General features: G+C 41.9%; 1 protein-coding gene across 8 annotated transcripts in view; it reads right to left on the bottom strand.

Annotated features, from left to right (window-relative positions):
• The window catches only part of PTPN5 (protein tyrosine phosphatase non-receptor type 5), an 83607-nt gene extending 60904 nt beyond the window's left edge, over positions 1 to 22703 (bottom strand). For 2 of the 8 annotated variants that reach the window (XM_035328884.1, XM_035328885.1), the window contains exons 1-2: positions 22384 to 22703; positions 18400 to 18560 (exon numbers count right to left, since the gene is read on the bottom strand). The gene's annotated coding sequence lies outside the window, so the exon portion shown is untranslated. Of the gene's footprint in view, positions 1 to 18399; positions 18561 to 21713; positions 22002 to 22179; positions 22327 to 22383 lie in introns of those variants that run through there. The other 6 variants (XM_035328875.1, XM_035328877.1, XM_035328876.1 and 3 more) reach the window with 6 other exon arrangements.
• Positions 22704 to 27808: the final 5105 nt, after the last annotated feature.

The raw sequence follows: 27808 nt of genomic DNA, 5'->3' as shown, positions 1-27808 counted from the left end.
CAGCTGACATGAGGTAATGTTCACACACCTGAGTTTTTAACATAAACCTCTTTGCAGCAGCCAAAAAAGCTGTTCTTTGACCTTTCCTAGTGCCTGCAGTTCACCATAATATTTGAACACTGGTATAAAAGTTTTCTTTACATCCACTGCTGTGCAAGAAACCTGGTATTGTGACATTTCTAGGCCAAATGAAGAATTAATGCTGAAGTTGCAGGCACGGGGCCTGTATCTCTAAGTCCTTGGAGCTTGTAGAGAGCGTTCCCTCTTCCTAAGCAATCTGCAACTGTTGTAGTTGGCCTTCAGTATAGATGCCTTGCCAGACTCCACACTGTGAAGGACTCCAACTTGTGAAGGAAATAAGCCCATCTATTGCCTCACTTGCCCCATCTTTCTGTCTCTCCTACAACATGTGAACACACAGAAGAAAATACTACTAAATCAAGGACAGTTTGGAGTCTGTCCCAGTCTGAAAACAAAAAATCTTATTCTCAAACACCTTATACATCTTGCAGTTATTATCAAAACTGGTTTGAAAACAATACTAAGACCTGGTAGCATTTTGTACCTACTTCACAGTGATCTAGACAAAATATGCTGCTATGCACCCATGACTATGAGAAAAACCTTGGAGGCTGAATGATTTTACCAACAGCTAGTCACCTGGAATACTAAGTTGAACATAGCTGCACAACCAAGTCCTTGCTTTTAAAACTCTTACATGTCCTTTGTTACACTGACACAAGCAGATAAAACTAGTCACACACTCATGTGCATAAGTGCCAACAAAACCAGGCTCTGAGTTAAGAGAGGAATTCAGCACATCATTTTGCTCGGTGTAAAACCTCTACAGGATGTGTCACAGCAAACTGATAAGCAATTGCTGAACTACTTGTACCATGTACTCAGCAGCACATCCAGACTACTTCATGGCAGTGGAAGTGACTTTACTTTGAACTCTGTAGCAGTTAGACCCCAATTTTTGCTAAGTTCCCAGGTTAGTTTTTGCTGAAAACGCTGGCATAGCCTGCCCAGACACAAGCAAAAGTTGTGCATATCATTACCTGGGCACTGACAAAGCAGCAGAGAAGGCTGATGTACAGGAGCATCATCACAGAACAATAACACAAATCTAAAGAGTGGAACACAATGATATAATGGTTTATTGCTAGTTCTTGTTTTGGAAAGGACACAGGATCTAGTCCAACAAATACATCTAAGTACTTTGTTACAGACGTCTCAAAGTAGTTTTTAACAAAGGGTGTAAAGCATTTCCCTAAAAAGCCACACACTCTCCAACCTTTGGTCCTTACATTCACTTCTTCCACCTTAAGAATGGACAAACCTGAAGACAGACACAAGTCTCCTGGGACAGATGAGCAGGAATGTGTTATTAAACTAAAGCATGCATGTTAAGTGCTTTCTGTCTTGGGACCAGAAAAGGAAGTTAATTAACCAGCTGAGCGTACTGCACAGTTTATATGATGCAGACTACCTGCAGACTCTCACCCCAGCCATTCCAAACATCTCCTTGTAACTGCTAGTCCACATAACAGCAATTTTTGCTACTAAAAGTAAGGAAACTGGAATGAGGGATCTGGATACCAACTTTCACAAAGATCAACAAAGAAAAACAGGTTTTTAAAATGGGGACAGAGAAAATAGAGACCAATCTATTACACAGGCTACCAAACAGGTCTATAAAAGATATCTGGCTTCCCTGATTACTAGTCTTTAACTCAGAAATGCATTTGTCATCAAATGGAAAGTCATTTAGCACTAAAAGGATACTGACAGACTCTGCTGCTGTCAACGAAAGAGTCCTGGGAATAGTCTAAAGATTTCTGCCTTGTTTTAACACTTAAATGAAACATAAAACTAACCTTAAGCTGATCTAACCTTACACTGCTACAGAAACAAATGTTTCACCCTGCTCACTCTCCTCCACTGCATCATATTCATCCATCTTATCTATGCAGAAATAGGGCTGCTGCTTCAGCTTGCAGAATTGATGGAAAACTAATTAATTAGGGGTGCAGATTAGTCATCACAGAGGAATTGAAAAGGGGACCACCTTCGATAGAAGCTCATTGTTAGTTTAAATGCAATGTGGAAATGCATCCCTCTTATGGGGATTTACAGAATTTCCCCTAGGTGTTCAGGTTAGTCATGTCTGCATGGGTATTTTAAAACCATGGCTGAGCAAGTATTAAATGAAATTCCTTTGTTACAGCGTACTAATTTTTGTCAAAGTCTCAAACATTTTACCAAAGAAGGAGATCAAACCTCAAAAAGGGCAGTTAAATGCAAGACTTTCCAAAAGACTTTCCACTGGAAAAGCAAAAGGGTTCTTCCAGAGGTTGAAAAAATTGTAAACTCACATAATTACATCTGATATATATACAGGGGTATCCTAGTGAACATTTATAGCAAGTGCTTGAAATTCTGATGTCACTCACAATAGATTTATCAGCTGGTGATTTTAAAAACTTCATCGTATATTAAAAACTATGACCAATATTGTTTTCTGTGCATAGAGATAAACATCCTGCTCAAGGATCTGAACTCCTATTTAAAAACAAAACCAAACATTAAGAATAAAAAGCACTCAGTATGGTTCTGAGACACACATGTGGCTGCATTGCATATTCCCTGCCTACACTGACAGTGTGGGAGCTCTGTTAGTCATCTAATGCGCATATTTGCTTGGCACAATGCCTTTACTTTCATATGCAGGCAAGAAAGATGATTACCAGTTTATTGTATTTTTACATCTTCATTGCATGTTCAGCAGTCAGTACGACCAGGCCTTCCCAGATCAAACTACAAGCTGTTAGGAGACAGGCAAGTTCAAGGTACAGCCCAAAATCTGGAAGGTTATTAAGTAAGTCTATGAAGACAAGGGTGACATTTCAGACTCATGTTGCCTGTTCCCCCTTTAGTTGGACTTAAAATGTTTCTTTTCAGAATAAGGATCTTTTATTGAGTATAGCTTTACGTTTGATTTCAACCCCAACACAGATTCCTTTACTATCTCAACGGGCATTACAGCTTTTCAGTTGGTTTGCTTTAACTGTCTTCCTCCACCTCCATTTCAGACAAAGCTGGAGCAGAGCTTTCAAGCAAGGCTGTCACAAGATCTCCTTGCCCAAACTACAGCAATACACCAGGTAAGTTCACACGGATCCCATTCTTTTGGCATCTCTGTTTTAATTAAACCATATAAAACCAAACACACACACAAAAAGGTGTGCCTTTTTTGTGTAATATTGAGGGTGAAAACTTTAGAGAAAAAGAGGGAAGCAGAACCTTCAGGCACCTCAGCATTGCCAACCCTTGAAGGAACAGCACTGCCACGTCCCCTCCTAATGGCCCTGAATGCTGCAAATTAGTATTTTACCATGAGATACTTCATGTTACAACCTGCTTTCTATAGAATTAAGAGCACACAAATCCTTTCTGACACACAAGGGGCGTAGTGCTTTGAGGGGAGGTAGCTCAGGCTGTTTCTTAGGTATCTCAGCCGTGAGCCCACTCAACATTGACTACCGTATTTATGTCAAGAAGACTCATGCTGCACCTCTCCACTGCAGAAATTGGCAAGGCCAGCCTTCCAGGGTAGCCTGGGACAGCCCTGCAGGACCTAACTTCTTCCTTGCTATTTTAAGTGCAATAGATGTGTGCTGCCATGTTTATCCCCCAGAGATACACAAGTTTGTATTCCTGAGGACTGAAGTGCTTTGGTGTATCTGCCGACCACACTCAGAAGGTTAATGTCTAGCTGAAGGGAACAGCTTTTGACAAGCAGGAGTTCAGAATATGTTGGGTCTGGTCTGATCTTGTGGAGCTCTGCCTTTAAGTTCCATGATGGTAAGACAGGAGAAATATGTGGGAAGCATCCACAATAATCAACTATCTCAAGTTAATTAGCAATTAATTTTGTGAGCTACTAAAGTCTAGCAAAGATGAATCCTGAGAGATTCTGGTCACAGTTACCCTGATGTAAATCTAGATTAACTCCTAGAGAGAACATCAATCCCCATGACAGTTGCTTCAGATTTACACCTAGCTCCTCTGAATTTGTGCACTTGTTTTCACAGCCGTGTGGGAGATCTGTCTCAACACAAATCAGCTCTGCTCTCCTGCAGATTCTGTAAGGTACACAGAGTTATATTTCTGTAAAAATCTAACCTCAGTGAAATAGGGAAATTAAATTCTCTGCTCTGATGAAACCTCAAACTCCCACATAGCAGTCAAAAAATCCTGCTAGAGAGCCAGCCACTACAAGTGGTCACAATATCTTCCTCAGCAATCAGTCTTTGTGCAGTAAGGATAATTCCTTTCAGCAGGTTTCATGAAAATGATATACAAAGCAAGCACCAAAATTACTGCATTCTTCTGCTAGGACTCTTATGAGGAGCACTAAGAATACCAGATCCACAGACTTGCATGGCTTTGAATCCACAACCCTACCAAAATCCACCTGAGCCTTTGAAAGACATCTTTCTATGAGGATAAAGAGGGGGGAATGAACACCTTCCGGCCATTAGCACTGCACCATGAGATATACACTGCAGCTGCATCCAAGAAATTTTAAATGAAAAAGGAATTACTGTTCTGCCGCACAGCCCTTCTACCATCTCCATGCAGGTCTGCATCCCCACCTCCGCACAACCATCACTTTCCTGTTCCTTTATCCCTGAACTAACTGCTGGATTAAAATGACATAATGCTCCTTCCCACCCACATGAATCTCAATCCAAGGAGTGCAGCACTGCTCATGAAATTCTAATTCAGGTAAGAAAGCATCTATATGCTTCTGGGTGAGGGAGAGTACAGGCCGTAAGTAATAAAGGGCAAAAACAGATCACATGCCATATACAAATGCAAGTGCTATAATTCTGAATTTGACACATATCCAGAGAGCTTGCCAAATGGTTTGTGGAAACATTATGGAGAAATGCATAGAGACACTATTGCTAGATGGCTTAAATTTATTAAGAACTCTTTGCATCAAATGCATTTGCTTGACAATTTTTTCATATTTTTTTTGGAAGCAAGTGATAATTTCCCTATACCACCCTAACTTTGACAGAATAGGACACATTCCTGCCCTCATCCTACTGCCAATTGTGTTTGCACTGCAGATCCTCATCTAGTTTTACCCTGTGCAGGAACCAGCTATCCGAAGGAGCCTGTTATCTACTCAGTATTCCTTCGTCACATGCCATAAGTGGTGTTGACAGGGTTCCACAAGATGATCCAGCAAGCTCACAGCATATTCTTCATCCATTCATAAGGATGATGTTGAGCTCTGGTTCATTTATATTTATTTATTTATTTTTGCTCTTGTGCACAAAATCACTCAAGGCTGTTTTGCCATTAAACATTAGCGTGGATTGATGATCTCTCAGCACTGAGTCTCCATCAAAACAGTCTGATCAGCTTATGAGCAAGCATCATGCTAGCAAAGCATATGGCATGAGGAGAAGTAGCCAAAATTTTCATGGCTCCCAGCACTTGTAGAGTCAAACAGCATAAGTCAAGCACATCCACAAGTAACTCAACCCGCAGTAGAATGCACAGAAGAATATATGTCATGACTAAACAAGCTTTCATCTTGGGTAGCATTTTGATTTTTTAGAAAGTTAAGCTACTTTCATGGTTAATGCTAGATTTTTTTTTTTTTGGTGGAGAGTTTATTTTGTATCTATAAAATTGCTTCACAAGGGACAGCAATACATTTTTATGGACTCACTCTTTAACTAATTTTTCAGGGAAAAAAAGAGATTTCACAATACATTTCAGCACTTTAGTGTTTAAATCAAGTGGCTGGGAAGTATTTGACAACCAACAACTTGAAAACAAAACAAGAAGTATTTAGGCTGGCATGCCTTGAAAGGTAGTATACAACAGCTAGGTAAATGCTGATCTTTATAGAATATGTTTTTTTTGTTGTTGTTGTTGTTTGTTCATTTGTTTTAAAGGTATAGAATTGTTTAGCTAGAAGGTTTGCCACACAGGTCAGTTTAGTTCTAATAATGATTGGGAGGTCTAATTTTAAAACATTTATCAATTTGTTTACAGATACAAGTTATGCCAGAGTGTAGTAGAATGAGTATTTTAAGAATAGCTATTCTAGAATTGTGTTTCTATAAATGAAGTTGTTTAGAAACAGCTATTGCACAGTGATGTTACATGGATCACCTGTAAGTAGTACAGAAAATTGTAGCATACCACAAATAGAAGCCAGTGTTCTTCTGAGAAGCAGCAAAATGATCTAGCCTCCAAATGTACTAAGATGTACTACAGGGTGCTCCTATAGCACCCTATAAGGTTGATCTCCACCTCCCTCCATAAAGTGACCGGGCAGAAATAGAGCTAGGATTACATTTAAACCTCAGGTGTGTTTTCTGAACTTAAGTGCGCTTCACCGACATGTGAGGTATTAATTTGATTGGTTACTTACAGCTGGGCATAAATATCCTGCTTCATTTCTAGAGAACTAACTGGACACTAAGCAGACAAACAAAGCAATCTGTCTTTGTATCGTATCTCCAGGATCTCCCCAGCTGACTCATCCTCCTGCCTAAAATACAGCAGAACAGTAAAAAGAAATTTTTACTTTTATCTCCTTAAAAAATGAAAAAAAAAAAAAGAATAAAACACCATCTCATATTATGAGAATCCAAATTCCTTTGTGTAGTAGCAAGAAACAGACTAAAAGCAAAACTGGATGCCAATTTGCAAACTGCCATTAAATCTCCAGGAAGCTAATCCACCAAGGAGCATACTGCACCCTAGAGAGCCCTTAATTAATAGTGTCACATTTGCAACAGGCTAGTTAAGGTTGTGTCACCATTTACATTATAAATCCCTAATTATATGTTAGCAAAACAACCCCAAAGCTTACTGAAACATGATATACAGGGTTCCAGTCCACAAATAAAGACTTGGAGCTTGGGCAGGGAAAGGAGGAGGACAGGTAAGGAAGAAAATGTTAGTATCAAGGTAGATTTGATTTGATATTTTAATTTGCAAATACAAAAAAAAAAAGAGAGAGACCAAAAACTTGGAAGCATTATAAATGCCAAAAGCAGAGAACATTTTGGCAGGCATTTAAGGCTGAATCCTGGAGGCGGTAAACGCCCTTGACTCTAATCTCAGTGGGAAGTAAGGGTGGCTAGCACCCCCTGAAGAATGATGGATTACCTGATTCTAAATCAATGGATGTTAAAGCATGTAGCCACTTCTGGGGTCTGGACCACAGCCTCTCTGTACTTAGACTGCTATCCTTGGTTTAGAGAACTTGATTCTGCTCCCATTGCAGGATGGATGATATCTATTCAGGGTCAGAAAGATTAGCACTATTCCATTCCAGACATTATAAAATATACAGCACACGTGAGAGCTTTATGCACAGAATATAATTTGTATTGGATGGAGCATTACTTCCCCCTTGACATTTATATCTGGTATGTTTTACAGTTTGTTTACACTGTGTCTTTGATTACAGAACATATAGTATTGAATTTGGAGCTCCTACAGCTTCCAGCCCCATTGGCTGGAAAAGAAAGCATGCCTCTGATTTTTAGTTCTTGGAAATGGATTACAGTAATGAGGAGGAGAAGCAGCATTAGGCAGCGTTAGAGAGTGTATGGAACAGACACTCCACAACCACTGGAGTCTGCACTAAGTGGTCTTAATATTAAAGGTCAAAAGCAAGGATAGTAAAGTCACACTGAAGTCCGAATAGAGCCACTAAGTAGTTTCAGTACCAAATAGAGGCCCATCTGCTGGCTGCTTCCCTCCTTCATTGTCCAGGCACTGGTGCCTCAAACGTCCCATGACGCGCTACTCAGTATCCTTCAATGTCTCTGCTCCCCTCAAGAAGGTCTACTTGTCTCCAATAACAGCCTCCAGAGAGCCTCAGGCCTCAGTTGTGGCCAAGCCTGTCTCACTCGTGACCCACAGCTGATTGGTAGTGGGGCACGGGAGGATGTCCCTTTTAATCTGCTCTCTGTATTATGGCTATGCATCCAAGTGACAGGACAATGTCATCAGGGCCCCAGGGTCATGCTACAGCCTTCCTCTGCTTCAGCTGTGCCAACTCAGCCTTGATTTCTACACCTTCAAAGCACCCATGCATGGGGAAAAAAAAAAAAAAAGTACATTTCTTCTAGGGTCTAATGCTGTAGCTCAAAACACAGTGGGAATCTCTTGACTTTTCTTACAGAGGAAGCTGGGTGCGATGACTTGGGTCCTAGGTCTGCACACAGGAGTTCCATACTTTGTCTAATACAGACCTCCTAAATGACCCTAGACTAGCTGTTTAGTTTTTGTTCATCTCATGTCCTCCTGGATAAGGCACATCAGTATTTTCAGTCATCCCTAGAGAAAAAAATGGAGGGCAGAAGGATAGAAGGAAATCAGGGCCAAAATTAAGACAATGAAATATTTGGATACCATAAGCTACAAAAGAGTGGCATATACACATACATGAAACTTGGCCAGCCTTAATGTACCCAGGTTTGAAAAGCTTACAGGGTCTTAATGTTGTGAATGGGTAAGTCAGCAATCAAGGCACTCATCCAGACTGACAATTACTGAATAGAAATCATATTGTAACTCATAACCTTGCCTTTCACATATTGAGGTCTCCCCAGCACAAGCTAACAAGTGGGACTTTCTTGCATAATCCCCCTCTTTCTATAAGCAGGCTGAGTTTATTAGCACAGTATGTTCATCTTAAGAAGCATTTCCATCAGACAGCAGACAATGCTCTAGAAAGAAAACCATTTTCTTGTTTCTACCATTGTACCAAATGTCACCTTCCTGTAGGCTAAGAAGCCTACTTCTCAGGTTGAATATTCCCAGTCATCCTGGGGTGCCATACATCACTGAAGGGAGCAGACCTGGCTATCCCAAATTGATGAATGCAGCACCTCAAACCAGCACTGTACAACTACTGTATGCACTTAGCCTGCTACTGCCACAGCCTTAAAAAATTAATGAGTTCTCTAAGGAATATACAGACATAATATTCAAAGCAAAGGAAGCTGCTGCCAATACTGTTTTCCTCTCTCTGGACACCACTTCAAACAATTTCAAAACAGAGCAACAGCTTTTGCCCCATGGCAGACTATCAGGATCCTTTCAGACAGAAAACTGCCAATGATTGTGTGCACAGGCCTTGACATTATACAGCCTGCAGACCACCACATGCAAGTCTGACTTTGTTTCACCCATCTGGGGGATTTCTGCCATTAGGTTCAACATAAGGAAAAATTAAACTTCACTTTGGGGATACCTTCTGAGGTTATTTTGGACCAAGTTTTTTGTTTGCTTGTTTGTCTGGTGAAGATGCTAAACCCTGCATAGAAATAATGACCTCCAAATAACTAAGGGAGTGCTCAGTCTCTCCAGCTCTAGCACTGACTTGATTTCTCACTTTTTCCTTTTCTCTGCAGCAGTTACCAACACACCCACAGACATGATATGGTATACACTCAGAAACACAGGTCCAGCAACACCATTTATGTAAAGTCCTTTATTTAAGGGACTAACTCAAAGGAACTAACTTACACCAAGGAGAACATCAACAGATGGGGCTTTCCTTCTGCACCATAATCCTCTAACATGAATGCGTGGCAGGTGCAGAGGGGATAGGACCAATCACTCTCACCTTTTTCAGCCCTTGCTTTTCAGAGCATTGCTGTACACACAAGACACTAAAGAGAAATGGCTTCTTTTGCCTTCCAATCCCTTTGCTTCCCAACAAGTACTCCTCACATCAACCAGTGTCACTGAAAGATAGTCTGCCACCAAAAGGCTTACAAAACCTCAAACAAAACAGATTAAACATTCAGAATTATCATCAATTAACAGCTCCAAAATGACACATGAGAGATTAGTACAGCAGAAAAGCTTTAAAATTTACACTGGTTTAAAGACTGAGACCAGTTCTTGAACAACAGAGAAAAAAACCTTCTCTAGGACAAAGGACCAATATAATGTAAACTACTATTACTAGGAAGCAAGGCTTTAAATAGCCTGAAATGTCAGAAGGATCTCAGATTTCTACTCATCTCTAACTCTGGTAGCTCATGAAGCATCAGCTCCTAAAACCACACAGCAACTGCAGAGAAGAAGAAAGATAGCAACCACAAGCAGATAGACACAATGTATAAGTTCAATATTTCAGGAAGCAGCATAGAAATAGTTGAATGAATCAGTACCGCTATTTCTACAACTAGTAGTGGTTTTAAAAAGATACTTAAAAATACCTGCTGTGTCCTGAAGACTAAGAGAGAATGACATCCATAACAATCAGTTGCCAACAAAGAAGAAAAAGGAGAAACAGGTGATTCTTTTACATAGACTTTAACAGTGATACACAGTTCATTTCAAGGTCAGGCCCCATCACATTCTGTCCCCCATTACTGACTGGGAAGTCTCAACATCATCAGCTAATAATATTCTAGGCTGTAATAAACTTGATCCCAAGTGTGCTGAATATCATGAAAGCAAACTAACTACAAATGCTCCTCAAAAAATAATGCTTCTCTGCAAATCTAATTATTGCCTACAAGTTGCCACTACTTTTACTTATATGTAAGACTCTAGAAGACTTTATTATGAACATGCAAGAAATTGCCATCAAGTCTTAAAACTTACTCAAAATTCCTTATCCTCTCCACAAGCACTGAGCACCTTGCTTAAGGATAAACATAAAACACATAGCAAATGAACTAAAGAAATCACAGAACCACAGTATCAGATCCTAATTTAACTCACAGTATTTCCTCCTTGATTCAGAAGCCATAAAATAGATTATTTTCCCAAAAATTCCTACTGGATGGCACATCATCTACTGTGTTAAGTACTAGAAAAAAATACCAATATATTTAAAGCATCTGCATGCAGTAATTTCTATATAATTTCACTGGTTCTACCTACTTATACATCACCCTTAATTATCTGGGGTGGGTTCATCTTCAGTGATTTGAAGTTCTTCCTCATTAACACTGTTTTTTTTTTTTTTTTGGCTTGGCTACTTGTTTCTGCTGAGGCTCTCAGTTGCCACTGATTTTATGCTAAATGTGGAATTCTTCCAGTTAAGCTGTTCACTGCATTTATGAGTAACCTGCTGTGTCTTCAGAAGTTACAAATGTAGGTGATACTATTGCTTTGAGGAAAAAAAAACTCTTTCCTTCATACTTGGGAGAACATCAAATAGAAGTTGCTAATCTGTGAGGATGTGATGGACAAAGACAGTGGTTTGCACTTCCTTGGTTTGAACCTGTTGTGGCAGAAGGTATTGAGCTTTCTGAGAGAGAGAGAAATACATAGCTAGAGGAGATGACAATTGGGCTGAAGAGGTGACAGACCCAGGCAGAAAGGAGGAGAGTCATCCACTGAGGACAAGACATATTGGCTGAAAAAATTAAGCAAGGAAAGCTTATAGACACAGCTAGGAAATTACATTCCAAACTGGAAAAAACATCTGGTTTCAAGTCAGTTTGAAGATCTGTTCTCAGTTTCTACTTCTGTTCGATATTAACAACCTAGGAAGAAAGCAGGGTGCCTTCACAAAGCAAATTCCCAAATGACAGCAGACGCTATTCCAGCTAGCTTTGGAGTCCCTTCTCTTCCCAGTATAATCGGCAATCTCACAGGCACAGCTTTACAAATCCCAGAACACCAGATAAATCCACTCCAGTAGGCTGTGACAGAACACAGTAAAGCCAGAAATAATGTTAGCAGGACCTGACTTTTAAGCAAGTTCTCCAAGCAGAAAATAAACTTTTTCAAAATCCTAGGTACACAGGTAATGGTCTCCTCTGTTCAGCACGACACCTGAATCAGTATCGTATCACTGACACAACTTTTGTGTTTAAAAGCCTTTATGTAACATTAAAGTCATACCAGGATTAACACCGAGCAACAGTTCTCAATTTAATCTAATGCAAACTAATATAATGTAATCTTACCCACTCAAGCATAACAGACTGTGATAACCGACGTTCTCAGCTGCATAGAATACGCTGCAAATAAAACATATTGTTGCTTAATTGCTGGTTCTCTCATTATCTAGCATCACTACAAAACATTAGAGCAGTGAGTCTCCATTTGTGATCTGCTGCCCACTGGCAACACACAGAACTATGGCAAATGTCCAGCACTATATTCAGCAGCAAGATCTACAACAGTGTTCCCAGTCAGGAGTTTGAGGAGCTGTGGCACCAGAGAGCACATGGGGAAATTCAAAGGGACAGTGTTTTTTTCCTAAAAAGTTCAGGATATAACGCTGTTGCGCACAATGCTTGGAAGTTCAAAATAAATGAAAGTTAACTAAAAAGGGCAGTGACCACTCATGGAAAAATGTGTAACTGAGGAGTCAGAGATGTTATAAAACATATTACACATGCTTGAAATAAATTTACCACAAAGAACAGAGCACTCAAGGGTCTGAAAACATGGTTTAAGACAACAAATAATGGGTGACCTAATGCTGTGTGTATTTTAGCCTAACTCTTCATGTGTATTGGTGCAAGTTAGGCATCATGTGTGTGAGAAGCCGCCCCCCTCCTTTCTAACCTAAAAGAAAATTGTAACTATTTTCGTTATGCAGCCATTCAAAATGGGCTCTGGATTGCAGAAACAATCACCAGCAAAATAAAATAGCCATTACATGATTTTCAGTCACAGGATTTGTTACAATAATTCACGAAGCTCCCATCAGTTTCATAACAAAGTAGTCACATCTGCAGTTTCACAGAAACGATCGTGTCTGTGCCAAGATTTCATCTCACAAATGTTTTAAGGCTCTGATTTCCATGTTTAGAAGAGGACTGAAACAAGCCAATTGGTTAAATTATTCCACCTCTCTGGGTTGCTATTCTCAAACTTCAGGAGCAAATGTTTCGGTCAGTGTAATGGAATGGTGGCAAAGATCTGTACTGGCAAGGGAGGCTTTGCTCCTAAAGGAGACGGATACAGCCAAGCTCCAGGCTGGTAATATGTACTGTTACTGAGATAGAAAATGATGGAACAGATGCTCTTGGAGTACTGAATAGAAGATGTTCTGTAAAAGAAAATAAACAAAAGTCTAGCTGTACTCAACAAGTCAAGGTACAGAAAGGAAGCAGCAAGTCTCTGTTCCTAAAAGTAAAAGGGCTCTGCAGAACTTTCAGAAAATTGTACTGGCTGACAGATAAAATAGAATCCTTTTCCCAGAGTCTCTGGATGTCCCTGGGAAAAAAAAAAAAAAAAAAGGGAGCTTATTTTATTTACTAGTATATTAAAAAAACAAACAGGCGAGAGTAATTCAGTGAACTGACAGTAAATTCAAAAGCAGTATCACGTGTCCAAGAGAATGGCATAAATAACATCTCTGGCAAAGTATATACTCTCTCAGAGAGGCTGAGTCAAGGTGCCAAGCTTCTTAAATCTTGAAGGAGGGGAGAAACAGTAAACCTCAAGCCCATGAGGACTCACTGCCATTAGAAGCCTGTAGGAATCTGCCTTCTTTATTATTTCATGGGAGTGTACACCTGCACCCTGCACAAAGGGTGATTCTGCACAAAGATTCTGAGATTCAGAATCTTATGAATGATTGGGAAACACAGGGAATGTATCCCGTTTAGTCTAGCTGCCTATCTTTTGAGCAGGTAACTACTCAAGAGCAGAATGTTAGGAATAACCTTCCAGAGTGGCTGTGTGGCAAGGTTTCTGGTGTTTGTGTTGTCACCACTGCGGCATGACAAGTGTTGGCCTACAATCCATGGACTGCTTGTGACAAGGCACTTTCAGAGACCAGCCAGGAGCAGTGAGCAGGCTCGATGGACTGTTCCACTCCCTACTACTTGTCTCAACCGAAAAAGAAAATTCTCAACCTCTCCTCTCCCAATCCCCTTGCCAAATACTTATAATCATCAATCTGCACAGGAATGGGCTAGAAAATACGTCTCTTTAAGAACTGAAATAAGGCAAACATCCACCACCCCCAACCCCCCCCCTCAAAAAAAAAAAAAAAAAAATTACTGCTGGTTTAACCCACCTCAGCTTTTTCAATCCTGCCTTCCAAAGGTATCCAAAGCTGGTTATACTCCAGTGGAGCCTTCCCCTCATCTCACTTCCACAAAGCGTTCACCTCCACTTAAAGAAATGTGCAATGCTGTTATCTGCTAAATACCTCCTGCCTTTTAAGGGGCAATAAGAGGAAGAAGATAGCAATTGGAATGACCTGCTTTTATAGACTGCAAGTCATCTGTTATGAAAATACTTATTTATAGCACCTGAGAGATATAGTTCAAAAGATCCCCCACCATGCAAAATTCTTAGCTTATGTTTTCAGTAATTTTGGTTTTACACAGTGATACCTGAAAAAACGCTCTGCATCTTTACAAAATGTTAGTATTTGCGTTTCATAACAAACTCTAAGATACCATTAGAGGCTCGTGATATCACTGGTGGTACAAACAGAACACATTTTCCCACTGAAGGGGAGTGGCAACTACCTGTCGGAAAAAAAAAAAAAAAAAAAAAAGGAATATTTTTCTCAGGGTAGAAACTGCTAGGTTTGCTACTTCCTCCAGTGCAGAATTAAGGAAAAATGCAGTAAAGCCACATTTCGTAAACAGCAAAACGGATAGGCTTGCGTACAAGCAACTAAATCTCATGTTATAGCAAACTTCAATTTAAAAAAAAAAAGAATTCACAAATCATGTTCAGTGCTGATCACATCTTCAGGAGTTAAGATTTCCAGTGCAGCTTCCTACAAAGAACCCACAAGCATCACAATCTGGGAGGGCAAAACATTTCTTTAGAGATTTTCTGGAATCTGTAGCATGATCTGTAATCTTGGTTCTGCAAAGACCAGTAAAATCAAAAAGCCACCAGTACTCCTGTGGCTTGCCTAAGCCTTCAATGCAAACAAGGCAAATCACCAAACACAAGCCAAAGTTTTTAAAACACCAGATGCAGCTAGCTTGGTTTTTAAGGGTTATTAAGTCTCCAGGAGAGGTCTCTGTGTGAGGAAATGTCTGAGATAATTCTGTAATAGAAGACACACTCTGAATTTCAATGTCTGTTGGCTTATAATGTCTTGCAAGGCCTACTGGTTACAGCATGGGTTTGCGGTGGGGTGGGAAGGTAAGGGAACTGTGACACTCAAGTTGCTAACAGCACTACCTGGAACTGAAATGGTATAAAACGGATTGGTTTTGGCTTCTATCAGGTTATGTTTGGCATTTGCAGGATTAGCTTCCAGAGACCAATACAGATGTTCTGTCCTGCCAATTGACTGGTTACAAGCATGCCTAGCTTCTGTGTTAAACTAGAGATGACAAATAACTTGAAAAACTGAAAGCTTTACCTCTTCATGAAACCATCAAACTTTCCTTCCACATAAGACAAGATATCTCACCCATGGGCAAGATTAGGTCCCAGTTCCATTGTCATTGACTCAGAACCACATGGATGCTCTGTATTAGAAAAAACAGCTTCAAGCTCAGCCTCCAGAAGCTCAGATACGTGGGAATATTTCTGCTCTACTCCTAAGAAGTGTGAAATGTTTAAGTGTCTGAAGACAAACAAGAGTGTGAAGTGCCAGGTCAGTCTGTTCAGAGAAGTAAAACAACCATTGTGAGACCTATGGGAAACCAAGGCTTTACGAAGAACAAAGCATCTCGCTGTAAGGAATGCTCTGAATTCAATACTGTCACTGTTGGGTTTTGCTGTTTTGTTTTTTGAAGAGCATGGCCTCCAGGAAGAACAGAAAATCCTGGAGTGAAGATCCTTGTCTACCTCCATTTGCTTGGCTACTCAAACAAGGGGATCTGTCTTGGCTAAAGATCAGTGATACTAAACCTGGCCTGCTAAGAGAGGTCTCGCTGGCCTGCTAAGAGAGGTCTGGGTGACCAAAGGCAAAAAGAGGGAATCCAAAGCATGGGCTGAGAGATGTGTCAGAGCAGTAAGCCAAATATTCCACCTCCTCTCATCCTCCCCCAAAAGCAAGGTAGCCATTCATCCAAATGATTGCGTCATCTAAATTTGTTTAAGCCGCCCTCCCCACTGAGAGGTGAGGTCACAGAAATAAACTATACATTAAACTGTACACAATTAAATAACTAAACACTAACTAATTAAGAAACATTAAGTAGCAAGTAGCATGCTATGGTTTCAATACTGAAACAACTTATGCACAGATTTCATAAACACAAATGGCCCTGTAAGCTTTAATTGAGTCTTTCTGGAAATGAAAATTTCAAGTTTCTGCTTCTAAGAAACCAGAAAAAAACATGGTTACGTTATGAAAAAAGAAATGACCCAAAAGGAAGCTGAATGTAGCCATAATATTCCAATTGATATTTCTCCAGTAAAAATATTGCTTTCTAAAACATTTTCAATTTTAAATTTTCTACCACAACTTTAAATTCAGAGTTGGCCTATGAATTAAACCATATTCCATTGTAATACTTCTTTGACATTCATTTGCAATGATTTTATAGACTGATGTGGTACCACAGTGCAAACACTCTAACATCAAATACTTAGGAGCTTGACACAAAAGCTGATTTTTTACAACTTGTGTATTACAAAGAAAATCTAAAATACTTGCTGAAATTTACCAGAACTTGTAGAATTTTTTTAAAGATACCCTTCAAGCATCCTGTTTGTTACTTTGCATGCATCAACAGTCTGCCATGTCCCACATCTTGTTCCTCCACCATTTATTTCAAGTAATTTTACATTTTACTAACATAAGTTTAGAGTAGTGCTATTTCAACAACAATTTTCAGTATCTATTTCTTAAAGATAACTGGTGTGATATGTCATTATGTGTATCCCCTTGAATTTGAGCAAACGGCATCCATCTCTAGGCACAAAGAACTTGCAGGGTCTAGGGAGGCTGTGATTTTTAGATTTAATCCTGATTTCATAACCATGCATTGCAAAGAGTAACAGACATCCCAGAGTCACTTCTTTGCTGCGCTAGTAGTACAGCACGTATCATTATCCAAATAAACAGTTAAAACTGTAGAAGTATTTTATCACTATTCACTATACATAGCTACAGAACAAGCAAGGGTGTGGATATTTAAGAGGACATTTATCCTCAATTTCTCACATTGGTTTTACAGGTAAAAATACCTATCTTTATCAAAGCACATGTGCTTTGAAAGATCTTTGTGCTTTTGTTGCATTTCAAATTGCATAATTTTGGGGCCTCCCCCCCTTTGTTGTTTGTTTTTTCCCCTCCTCCATGTTTAGAGGCAATTTTCCCAAATTCTGCAATAGCAGCTTATATCTAAGAGTCTGTCTATGCAGGGGTAACTACCAGAATAGCCATTCTTATTATTTAGGCTTATACATCTCTTTGTTCACAGCCTAGTTCTTTAAAAATGTGTACACACATAACAAATAAGCTTGCTATACTAATGCTAGCAAATTTCCATATGTAAATTACTCCTCCATTTCCCAGTGAAAAACATCCATCTCCTGCTTCTCTCAGGGTCACACAGGAATAAATGACAGGATTTGATCACTGCCTACTTATAAATAGAATCACACTTTACAAGATTGCTTATTGCGTTTACTGTTTCTTAAAAGAACTGTGTAATGAAGGTGAAAGGAAATGGAAGCCTGAGATATTCTTCTTCCACTTTTTGAAATGGAAAAAAAGTCCACTGGACTTGTAGTTTCCAGTAAAGTGTCTACTAATATTGATTTTTTCCCTGAGTTGTAGTATCAAGCTCATATCTGCCAAGCGTAGTGCAGTTTTTATATTTAATACTGTAGTTACAACCATGTAATATATACTGCCAGTGTCCTAGCTTCCTGACCTGTAACCTGGTCCCTACTGACAGGTCTCTATACAGTAAAAAGCCTTGGTCAAAAGCAGACTCTGCAAGGGTATGGATATCATTCATGTGAAATATTTTTCATGTTTCATGGCATCATTGATTTCAGGACTGTTGGTAACTACAGGTTCCAAATAGCTTTCTGTAAATGAAACAATTCCTTATGAATACACAGCAACTGAAATGGAGACTCCTTTGGTAGACTCAGTCAGGCTGTAAAGCTTACATCACCTATTTCCTAGATTTCCTAGCAGTTCTGCAAAGTACTTGAGAAATGGGGGTTGTGGATCTCAGGCTCACCTGGGTAAATAAACTCCACTTCCTCTAACGGAGAGGGATTCAGTTAAAATCTGCATACGGAAAATACCTGACCCACCAAAGAAAATTTAGCTGCTCCATGCTGACATTAGCATAACTGAAAAGAAGCAAACACATCCACGCAGGTCCTGAAAGCAGACTCCAGCCAACTATTAAGTTTCTCCAGTGCAAGAACCTTTTGTAAAATGAAATACATAAAGTCTTCCTCAAGACTTACGATTTCAGACTAGACTACGATGTCATCTTATGCTGCCCGTGTCTGACAGGCACTCTTGAGCTCTATTCTCCATCAGCTTCTTTAAGGAACATTCTTATCTTGCACAAAACTGCTGTCTTCAGAGTTCTGGGTGCTCCTCAGCACTTTTAATGGAACATGATCTGTGGACAGAGCAGGTGGAAGAAAAATTCTAGTGAAATATGAATTACAACATTTGAATGATTTAAGAAAGCAATGTAATTAACACTATCTGTACCATAGGTTATGCAGTTTGATGAAGCCGTGTTTGCACACGGACTTCCGTCAGGATGATGGCATGCTAGCTGTGTGTGACAGTGGGTAAGTCTGCACATTGCAACCATCACTATTTTCACTGAAGCTTTCAAAACCTTTCTGAACCACTGCCACATCTGCAAGTACCCAAGTTTGCACGCAAGGTTATGAAGACAGGTATCATCCTAAACAAATTAGCATGCCTGAAATATATTACTTGTGGCTAGCACTTTTTCTGTCACTCCTTGCTATGTGAACCCAACATCAAATACACAACTCTTCTGGAGAAAAAAAAAGAAAAAAAAAAAAAAAGAGTCTAAATGGCTTTATTACACAGCAGTATTTGACAAGGCTCATTGGAAGGTATTTATCTGATGCTCTATAAAGAATATCACGATCTCCCTGTAACTTGAGTTGTTTATACCAGAAGGATGAGATTGTGTCAAAACCAAGAACTGGACACATGCAGTTGTGTCCACATTGGCTTTATTATAAAAATGCTGAAGGTTGCACTAAGTAGCTGTTATTCAGATATGTACAGTAGTAAAACATAGAACCAAACTAGTCCAGGTGGTTCTATATTATTAAAGGAGCATGAAAAAAGGGGGGGGGGGGGGGGGAATTATTGTGCCTGAGCTCTGGAGTGGGTTAAAAAATCCTGCCACGTTCCTGAGACATTAGGGACCCTTGCCTTTCCTGTGTATCATAGCTCACTTGCTATACAAATAAGGGGCCAAAGTGCTTTGCCAGCTACATGTAATGACGTCCCTGCTTGCAATAAACAGATGACCAAACATCTCTAAGATAAATGAAAAAGCCTTTTTTATTATTTTATTTGCTTTTTGCCCTTTTGAGTAATTTCTTGTGTTAGATTGAACTTATTTATCAAACCAGTATGAAAGCGGAGCCTGAAGGAAGGCATCTCCTCCAGTCTTGCTTTGCTAAAAGATGCCTTAGCACAAGTCACCTCTTCAGTTCATAATTTTCACTTGCATGTTTTACTTGCAAGAAGTCTCAAATATCCTCTAAAGTAGAAACACTTTATATTTAAAAGCTAGATGCTATCACAGGTTGAATCTAGGGTCACAACAGTTGCACTTCGCTGTGGTCTATGCAGTTCTCTGAGTTCGCTTCTTATCCTGCGATAACAAAGTTCTCAGCAACCTCAGAAAAGATGGGATTTTATCATGCACCTTTTAAAAAAGCTACAATTGAGAAGATCTCTTCCATAAAAGCCTACAGTACTTGAGTCACCACTGCCTCTTCTGTTTTTTGACTCAACATTTCCCAGGACAGAGCAGTTTGGTTAAGCATCCAACAACCAAGGAAATCCAAGGAAAACTGCTTTTTGGTGAGGTTTGTGGACAACTGTAAGGGAAAACCAAGAAGATAGAATTCTTTAACAGTGATTGTAACACTAGCTACTTTTTTTTTTTTTTCCTGGAAACAAACACTTCCTTTAATTTGTGCATTAATTTCATTCCACTAGTGAAACTAGTTTATCTGTGGTGCTTATCTCTTCTGTTGACAACGCCTAAAAAGAGCCGACCAAAAAAAACAGATCCTTACTTCCAACCTTCTCAGACTATTTGAGGGACTTAAAGCTCTGTATCTGATCAATGGTTTATGCAGAAAGAGTCAGAACAGATATTTTTTCCTCTTCCTGTACTGAAAGTCATTGTAACTGCCCCTGCTGCAGCAACATCTGCCTTTCCAGATATTGAGAAAACAGATACTGGAAAGCATCCTGCTGCATAATGGAATTTGGAGACCCACCCCTCTCCCCCCCCCCAGAAAAAAAAAAAAAAAAAAAAAAACATACACACGGAAAAAAAAAACCAAACCACCACCACCACAAAAAACAAATGCTTGTAAATAACATCTCTTCCCCCTTCTCTTGTCTTTCTTTAAGTCATGAACTGCATGTCATAACAGAATAAAGCTCTTCCATTTAAAACAACTTTAGTTACTTGGAAGCTGGAGGCATTAATCTGCTTGTTGACTTTCTACCTTTTCAACATCTTCATCACAAGATGCATGCTACAACCATTCAGATTTGCTTTCCTGTTGTGTATTCTACATTTATCACACTAAATCGATGGTCTTGCTATCTGAAGGTTCTGCTAGTTTTGCACACATGACATCCAGTTGACAACTCTCTGTAGTGTAGCGACAAATATTTTAAAGCTTTGCCCTTAAAACACAACCATAATTCTGGGTGAGGAAAAAAAAAAAATCAGCAAAACATTACAAAGAAAAACACCTATTCAATTACAGCACAATGAATTACACAGGTGAACACGATGTGCTCACCTTCCTGCGCATACCTACTGAAATCCCTGGGATTCATTCTACACAAATGTAAACCAAGAGCTCTAGGATCCATTTTATTCATTCAAGTCAACAGGCTAAATTCTGTTCCGTCTCAATGGGAGCATATTGAGCCTCAGAACTATCCTTTGCTACAAATATACAACCACAATTCAAATATATCAATGAAACCATTGACCAAAGTGCTACTGCAAAGAAACAAGATGAAAAACAAGTGTTGGTAAAGCAAAAGGGAAAATTTCTACTTCAGATATCACAGACGGTAAAATTCAGCACTCCGTCATGTCTAAAACTTGTGCTAAAATCAGGGTAAGCTCTAAATCAACCCAAGATTTCAATCTGATCCGTTAGCTCCAGGATTTATACAAGTTATCTCAAACTGCCTGACAAAAGGCTGAAATCAAAGCAAACGTTGCTTCCTCAGCGCATACAGCTGTTACCAAGTGAGAGCAGAGGGCAACACGGATACAATTCTCCCGAATCCTTAACCTAAACCAGCACAGGGTCTCATCCTCAGCTGCAAATCTTTGCCAACCAGGTGGGAAACAGCGGAGCTGGATCCAAACCCCATAAACTCCGTAAATAACACTGTTATACAAAAGGATAAACCTACTAAAATCGTCTTTTCAGATACAAGAATCACCGCCTCGCTAAAATGCAGCTGCTTAAGGAGAAAACCGCACGTAGAGCTGAAAAAAATCGCTCCTAACTGCGAGCTCAGGGGGCACACGTGAAGCCTGCGTCCTGCTCCATGCCAGCAGAGCGATCCCCACAGAACCCGGCTGCTCCGCTGCCTGCAGCTCCTCGGCACCAAGCGCTGCCCGCTAGGGGAAGCGGCTGCCGGCTGCAGTGCTGAGGAGAGCGGCGCCCAGCCGTGCCGCTGCTGCCGCTACCGTGCCTGTGGGTGTGAGAGCAGCCTCCCCGCTCCTTCCCCGGCGGGGCTGCGAGGCGCATGAAATCACACTGGAGAAGGGAGGGAGAAAAATCGCGGTGCGAGCAGCCGCCCGGTGCAGCGGAGGGAAGGGGAGGGCAGGGCACGGAGGCAGCTGACGGACGCCGGGCTTGGGGCTGTCCACGGGGCCCCCGCCGCTCGCCCACCTCCCTCCCGTCCTCCCCCCGGGACCCGGACAGCCGCCTTGTGGCGGCGCGGCACCGCACGGCACGGCTCAGCCTTACCTTGCTGCCCCTTTTCCCCGCCGCCCGCGCTCCAGGTGCGGGGGGCGCACGAAGGCGGAGCCCTCAGCCCGCTCCCCCCCTCGCGCAGAACCGTTGCGACCGTTACGACCGTTAACGGCCGTTCCAAGTTGCCTCGCGCCTTTCCTCAGAGCCGCGCCTCCCCTCACACCTCCCCTGTACCCCGCCGCGTGCACGCGCACCCACCCCTCAGGCCGCCGCCGCTCCCCCCCGCGGGGCCGCGCCCGCCTCAGTCTCCGCAGAAGACGCCCCGGGAAGGGGCAGTGAGGCTGGGGGCAGCGCCGCCAGCCGCCCCCCTTACCCCCCGGGCAAGCCGCTCGCCCTCCTTCCCCCGCTCGCCTTCTTCGCAGCGCGGCGGCGGCGGCGGCGGCGGCAGCGGCGGCGGTGTGACTGACAGGGAGCCTGGCAGCGGCCGCCCACGCGCGCTCCCGTCTTCTCCCCTCGCTCAGCGAGGGAGATGGCGAAGGAAGGAGAAAGCATGAATGGAACCGGCGGCGGGGGGAGCCCGGGGGGCGGCCCGCAGCTCCCCGGCGAGCCGCTGCCGCAGTGAGGCTACGGCCCCCCACCGCCGGCAGCGGCTCAGCGCAGCCCCCACGCGTGCCCTCAGAGCCGCGGGTGGGGGGCGGCGGGAGGGGGCTCGTTCCTGTCACGGCGCCCTCCCGTTCCTGTCACGGCGCCCCCGTCCCTGTCACGGCGCTCCCCGCTCCTGTCACGGCGCCAGGCCCCCGGCAGGAGCGGGCAGGTGTCACCTCAGCGCTCGGCCATTTTCGCCGCGCTGGCCCTCATCGCGCCGTGCTGCCTGAAGGTAACGCTTTTGGTGCTGACACAAACCCAGCGCCTGCTGCCTGGACGGGGACTCCTGTCCTGTTGTGATAAAAGGCAGCAAAGGATTTCAAAGACCGCACTACACTTTCTCCCCTTTCTTCCCAGTGATTACTTGGTACTGAGGGATAGCCATGTAACCCTGTTGTTCCTCATATCTGTTCTCCCTAAAAGGGTTGTAACTTGTTAAACACGCACATCACACGCTGGAGAGCAGGCTTTTATGAGTGCTCTGGCATCGATACTGTTGGGTTTGACTTGTGGCATTAGCTGGCTTACTCCACAGTCAAAGGATTCAGTGTTCAGATAATGGTGGGCCTGTAAAATCAGTGAAACTACCTCAGTATCCATTCACCAAAAGTCAATAATTGGTTTCAGTTACTTAGTATTTCATATATTTTCTTAATAATTTTATTTAATGAAATCCTTGATTGGAAAATCTGACGGTATTTATCTATCTAATTTTTTCCTGTAATTTAAATTAAACAAGGCGGTTTTTTCCTTCTCAATATTCACTGAATATGTTGTTACATGCCGCTAGATACGTTGCGTGCTGCACTTGAGACATATCTGCATTCACTGTTACATAATCCATAAACATGGGTTTTTGTCCCATGAATCTGGAATCAGATTCTGAGCTGTTTAAAACCAGTATGCCTCCACAAATTTAATGCCTGCCAGGAAATTTATATCAGCTAAAGTTTTAGCCTCAGAATTAAAAGGCTGTTTGGGATTCATGCAAAGAGAAGCATCTCAGTAACTTTGTTTTTAAATTTTGCATTCCAGAAAACTGTGTACACAATAAAACATTGTCGAGTCCTTTGCTATAGAATAACAAATGTAAGATTATAATTTAGATGGGTCAGTGCAGATCTTTATGTATTTGTTTCAGCTTTATGAGGCTCTTCTCTTCATGCTAATAGTTCAACATGACTCACCTACAGTACATATCACTGCCACAGCTGTTGTAAACCTTCTTCTGAGTCAGAGAATGACTTTATGACCCAGAATTCTGGCAGCGAGTACTATCCTAGTGATTTTCCCAATTAAGAGAGAATTGCAAGTTGGTATCAGTGCAGGGTGAGTCAGAGTTTGATGCAAGAGGCAAAACTGGACTCATCAGTTACTACTGGACGAGCTCAGTGCACTCTTCCCCTCCAAAATTTGATAGCGTGAAAAGCTAGAAAGAGTCTGCGATGGGAACTCCAGATTTCAGAAAGGCTACTGTGTGCCAGGGGATCAGCTTCCTTGGTCCCAAATCCTCTGAGGAGGATTCTGCCACTGGCTGCTGTGGGGTGCACGGCGACTTGGCAGGGGGACGAGGCCAGCAGCAGTAAATAGCTGAGAGGCCGTAGGTCTTCTCTGCTTTACTCCAAGAAACTGTTTTGCTTCTTGGGCTTACCAAAGTGCAGGAAGAGCAATGTTAAAACCGTGTTTGCTGCTGCCAGCGGTTCTCTGCATTTTATTGCTGAAAATCTGCAGCTCAGATATGCCTCGACTGATTTTGAATAGCAAAATTTGGTTTCCCGGTAATCTGCCAACTGCTCGCTAAAAAGCATGTATTGTGATTAGTCAACCAGCTATTTTTTGTCAAAATTTATGTCAGGAGTGGCCAATATTTAGGGCTGGATATAAGGCTAAGCCATGAGGGCAAGATGAGCTAGAGTTTGGGCTTGAGCAACCATTGTTATGGACTGGCTTGAGCCTGTGGAGGCAGTGAGAGAGAATCATTGCTGGGGAGGGCAGAAATCAGTAGTCTGGCATGATTAGGAAGGGCTTAATTGTGGGACTGGGGTGAGGTTAATGTCAGGCATGAGGCTGAAGGTGAAGATTTGGGACTTGTTGACCACCGAGATGGGTTTATTGCCAGATGTGACAGCACCTTTGGCGCTGCCACTGATGGCAGCTTTCTGCAAGGCAGGCAGAGGTTGCTGATTTAGGTTTACAGATGGGATTGAGGTTGAACATTGAGTGAAGCACAGCTGATGAGCTAGGTTTGGAGTAGCAGTCAGGAAGTACAACCAAATAATTCTAGGGTGTCCACTGACAAGGTTGCAGAGCAGAGGCTATAGCTGAAATTTGAAGCTTGATCTTGCTAAGAGTGAAGCACTCGTACACTGGGCTCAAGGCAGCTAATGGAACAGCTAAAGGATCCCAGCTGTGGGTTAAGGTGGGAATAGCGGGGAAGTTGTAATGTTTGAAGCTAGTATATAGCCGTATTTGTGCTCCCTGCTAATGTTTGATTGTATAACTCAGGAAGTGATTCAAAAATCTACCCCAGCTGGTTCTAAGTGACTTTGGTTTTCATTTCCCTTTTGACCTTCCAACTGCTTGCAGCAAAGAGCATGTCAGGCCCTCACAACATGCTTCATTCAGTGACTCCTGTTAGTGAGTGAGGGATATGGGTTGAGCCTGTTCTCAGGGACTCTGCTACAGAGGTGTTTTTGTTTGTTTGTTTGTTTGTTTTTAACTTCAGGTTGGTAAATGCATATGAGTCTTCTGGTGGTAAACTCAGTGCAGGTTTTAGTTTTGTGGTAAGATAGACATGCTGAGGTCAAAGTGTCATCTGGGGTTTGCCCTGGTAAGGTTGCTTCCTTTCCCTGTGTGTCACCTGCAGCAAAACAGCTGTCCTGCACTAGCAACCATGAACACCATTTTAGTTCTTAGAGTTAAGAGCAAGCCTTGAGGAATCACAGACACTGTGGCAAGTAATGTTTCTTTTTTTTTTTTTTTTTTTTTTTTCACTATCTGTGGTTGAGAGAGAATGATCAGCTTTATGCCACAAAGCCCTGTCCAAATGCCAAGGTGATGCCCTGCAGCTTTTCACAGCTCTGCCACATTTCTTGTTGCCACTCTCAGTTGCTCCTTTTAAAAAGGGAAGCAGGTCCCACTGACAACATAGTGCATAAAACCACACGGTCCCCAGTGGACTTGCACTGTCTTGGGGGAAAGTAACACCTCATAAATAATGCAACTGCTTAGGTTCCTTCTCATAAATGGCTCATTTCTTTCAAAACAGCAAAGCCTGATACATTTATCTGGCCACATTGATATGTTTGGGCTGCATCCTTTTTTCTTTTATTTTGTAAGTGTAAGGAGAGATTAGTCCTGCTCCCAGTGGGAAGAGTCCAGTGGAATCTGGCAGGCTTCTACATTTCTTTTCCCTCTCTTTGGGTTCTTCAACCTATGCCTTCTTTTAAACAGGAGATCTCACACAGAGACAATGGAATAAAAGAGCCAGAAAGCTAACCAGAGATGGCAAAGAGAGATGCTGAAGTTCATTATACTGATGGGAGCAATGGTCCCAGCCCAGCTCTGTAGTTCTGCATCAGGTATGTGAAATCATACAGAAGCCCTTTCCAAATTGTATTGAAGCCAACTTACATTTGATAAACCCTCAAAGTCAGGGTTTATCTCCCCATCTTGGCCCTGTCCCAAGGTGAGGCAAGGAGGAAGTGGAGGAGACGGACTGCCCCTGTCTGAGTATCCTGTTCTCAAACTACCAAGAACAGGTCCTTCAGTCATAGAGACTTTTTCTTTTCTTCTTTTTTTCTTTTTTCTCTACAAAATGTTATTCCAAATCCTGAAGTATTACATTCATAGTATGTTTATTGTGATGTTAAAGTATGCCCCACCGTGTCTGTTGTATTTCTTATGAGTTTACCTTTCATATAAAAAGTATCTGTAGATGAATGACCAGACAAGAATGCTAAGGGGGTGGCTTATGTCAATACAAAGCTGTTTTCTGCTGTTTTTGAAAGGCTGTGGCAACTAGGAGGGGTCCCTGGTGACTGAAGAAAGGCAGATGTGATGCCCATGTTTTAAAAAAAAAAAAAAGTGGCAAGGAGTAAGATTCATGGAACTGCGGGCTGGTCAGTCCTTGGGAAGGTTGTGAGGGAAATTCACCTGGAAGTAATTTCTAGGCATGTGAAGGAGAAGATGGTGACTGCGAACATGGGTTTACCGAAGGCAAAAAATACCTGACAAGTCTGATAGTCTTATATGATAAAGAGTTTAGTTTAGGGACCAAGAAGAAAGCAGTAAATGTTGTTTCCCTTGACGTTAGCAAGGATTTGGCTTTTGACTTATTCTCCCACTGCATCCTTGTAGACAATTGCAGATATGGAATGAGACATGAACTGCAAGAATGGCAAAAAATGGGCTGAGCCCCAGGGCTTGAAGGGTAGTGACCAACAATTCAAAATTTATCTGATGACTGGTTATGAGTGGTGTTCCTCCCGGGACATTGCTGTTTAACATCATTATCAATGACCTGCATGAGGGGACAGGCTATTCCCACATTTCCCAGATGAAACCAAACTGGGGGGAGCAGTCTGTAGGCTACAGCATGGGGCTGCCTTTCAGAGGGACATCAGGAAGCTGTGGAGTGGGTTGACAAAAACTTCTTGATGTTCTGCAGAGACAAATGCAAAGGTTTATGCTTTTATGCAAAATTTTGGGTTTGGTAATGCACTTTTTGTACTGAGAGAGTAATCCCATGTGACAGTACAAACTGGGGACCATCTGGCCAGAGAGCAGCTTTGCAGGAAAGGATGTGCGAGTCCCAGTGAAACAAGTTGAACCTGAATCAGCAGCGTGCTCTTGTAGCAATGAAGGCCAACTGCATACTACGTTATTCCAGCAAAACCATAGGCAGCAGATGAAGAAAGTGATTTCTCTCCTCCATGAGGCACTTGTGAAGCTATGTCAGGAATTCTGAGTTTCCTAATGCAAGACAGAGATTAACAAACTGGAGAGAATCTAGTGGAGGTGTCCCAAGGGTCAGGCT

The sequence above is a fragment of the Oxyura jamaicensis genome, chromosome 5 (genome assembly GCF_011077185.1).
Source record: "Oxyura jamaicensis isolate SHBP4307 breed ruddy duck chromosome 5, BPBGC_Ojam_1.0, whole genome shotgun sequence".
Taxonomy (NCBI): Eukaryota; Metazoa; Chordata; class Aves; order Anseriformes; family Anatidae; genus Oxyura; species Oxyura jamaicensis.
Note: the sequence above shows the minus strand (reverse complement) of the source record. Positions and strands in the feature narration are given on the sequence as shown.